The sequence below is a fragment of the Poromitra crassiceps genome, assembly GCF_964638095.1.
Source record: "Poromitra crassiceps genome assembly, chromosome: 17".
NCBI lineage: Eukaryota > Metazoa > Chordata > Actinopteri > Beryciformes > Melamphaidae > Poromitra > Poromitra crassiceps.
This window is the reverse complement of record NC_139635.1, coordinates 17,140,725-17,143,773: the sequence shown is the minus strand read 5'-3', so window position 1 is coordinate 17,143,773 and position 3,049 is coordinate 17,140,725.

Here is a 3,049-nt window from a genome sequence, read left to right as displayed (position 1 = left end):
ATATAGTCAACATCATCAGTAGCCTGTACTACGAAGCTAGTTTAATGCCTTATCCGAGTAAGTTTGAGTTTAAACCTGGTTTAGCCGTACTACAAAGCAAGTTAACTTTCAATCACCATGGCAACTGACGCTGCAAAGCTAACCTGGTCGCGACCAGGTTAGCTTCAGAGGATAAGATCAAAATCCATGACAGACCCATATAATCGGCTCTCTGGAGTCACTCACCGTTCATATAAGATCGCCATATGAAAAATAGATTGCAGTCAACTGAGAATATAACAAGAAAAACATTTGTGGCTCTGTAGGCTACATAATTAAATTAAGCCTACTTACCACTTTATGTCTTAACAGCTCAACGATGCGTGGAGAAATATGATCCCTATTAATCACCGCGGCGCATATCATGAATGGACCCTCAAATGGAGTGAGGGTGATATTCTCCTACATGCCAGAAAAGCCTATAGGCCTACATATAATATAGATATGGGATAATATGGATAGCCCCAATACTAAATATGCAGGCTATTCTTGCATCTTTCAGCTGGAACTGTGAAAGTGATAGAGATCATTATTCATTGAGCATGCGTTTCTAAATCTATGGTCTAAATAGGCTTACAGATTGTGGAAATGTATAGACTGAGATTACACATTACATTTGTTGCTGCTGTATCAATGTATGCAGCTGTATCAGACAGAAATCGCTGATCACAGTAAATCAAATGACTGATGTGAATACAAGCTGCTGCTTTAGACAGCCCTTCAGCAGACTATCCAACGCGGATTTTCATTCTGACATTAAATCGCGGATACATTAAATATCCGCTAAAACTCTGATCATGCACTGCGCTTTCATGGAACGAGGAAATGGGTGTGGAAATGGGTGTGGGCGTGGATCAACTCAGCTGTTCATAAGGTGATTGGCTAGCGCACCTCTTTCGCGTGGACGCGCGCCTGTGCACGAGCGAAAAACGTGCGCGTGCACAGGCAGATCCCAGGTCCACTTACCTAGTAAAAAACCAGCGTCGTAGTATCAGTTAACTAGATAGCTTTGATCCTGTTCAGTCAAACCAGATCAAAGGGACTTATCGCGGATCTGTTAAACTAGTTTCGTAGTACAGGGCTCAGGTGTGTTCAGTCAACAAATATAGTCAACATCATCAGGTGTGTTCAATCAACAAATATAGTCAACATCATCAGGTGTGTTCAGTCAACAAATATAGTCAACATCATCAGGTGTGTTCAGTCAACAAATATAGTAAACATCATCAGGGGCCTGTACTACGAAGCTAGTTTAACAGATCCGCGATAAGTCCCTTTGATCTGGTTTGACTGAACATGATCAAAGCTATCTAGTTTAAGGATACTACGACGCTGGTTTTCTCGTCGATAACTGAAGCTGGGATCTGCCTGTGCACGCGCACGTTTTTCGCTCGTGCACAGGCGCGCGTCCACGCGAAAGAGGTGCGCTAGCCAATCACATTATGAACAGCTGAGTTGATCCATGCCCACACCCATTTCCACACCCATTTCCTCATTCAGCGCAGCCACAGTGTGATCAGAGATTTTTGTGGATATTTAATGTATCCGCGATTTAATGTCAGAATGAAAATCCGCGTTGGATAGTCTGCTGAAGGGCTGTCTAAAGCAGCAGCTTGTATTCACATCAGTCATTTGATTTACTTTGATCAGCGATTTCTGTCTGATACAGCTGCATTGATACAGGCAGCAGCAACAAATGTAAAAGTGTAATCTCAGTCTATACATTTCCACAATCTGTAAGCCTATTTATACCATAGATTTAGAAACGCATGCTCAATGAATAATGATCTCTATCACTCATGTGTGTGGTTGCACTGATCGAATAATTCATATATAAAATAGCCTAGTATAAAGCCTAATAGCCTACTATAAAAGAGAAAACTGCTGAACTGAATTGAGACGATGCGGGCATAGTTATCATTGATAAAAACTAGCCTATTTTTGCTCATATATTGGCATACAGCCTACAGGACACAGTTCCAGCTGAAAGATGCAAGAATAGCCTGCATATTTAGTATTGGGGCTATCCCATATTTAAACTAATATCTATATTATATGTATAGGCTTTTCTGGCATTTAGGAGAATATCACCCTCACTCCATTTGAGGGTCCGTTCATGATATGTGCCGCGGTGATTAATAGTGATCATATTTCTCCACGCATCGTTGAGCTGTTAAGACATAAAGTGGTAAGTAGGCTTAATTTAATTATGTAGCCTACAGAGCCACGAATGTTTTGCTTGTTCTATTCTCAGTTGACTGCAATCTATTTTTCATATGGCGATCTTATGAATGGTGAGTGACTCCAGAGAGCCGATATTATATGGGTCTCTCATGGATTTTGATCTTATCCTCTGAAGCTAACCTGGTCGCGACCAGGTTAGCTTTGCAGCGTCAGTTGCCATGGTGATTGAAAGTTAACTTGCTTTGTAGTACGGCTAAACCAGGTTTAAACTCAAACTTACTCGGATAAGGCATTAAACTAGCTTCGTAGTACAGGCTACAGGTGTGTTCAGTCAACAAATATAGTAAACATCATCAGGTGTGTTCAGTCAACAAATATAGTAAACATCATCAGGTGTTTTCAGTCAATAAATATAGTAAACATCATCAGGTGTGTTCAATCAACAAATATAGTAAACATCATCAGGTGTGTTCAATCAACAAATATAGTCAACATCATCAGGTGTGTTCAGGCAACAAATATAGTCAACATCATCAGGTGTGTTCAGGCAATAAATATAGTAAACATCATCAGGTGTGTTCAGTCAACAAATATAGTCAACATCATCAGGTGTGTTCAGTCAACAAATATAGTCAACATCATCAGGTGTGTTCAATCAACAAATATAGTAAACATCATCAGGTGTGTTCAGTCAACAAATATAGTCAACATCATCAGGTGTGTTCAGTCAACAAATATAGTAAACATCATCAGGTGTGTTCAGGCAACAAATATAGTCAACATCATCAGGTGTGTTCAGTCAACAAATATAGTCAACATCATCAGG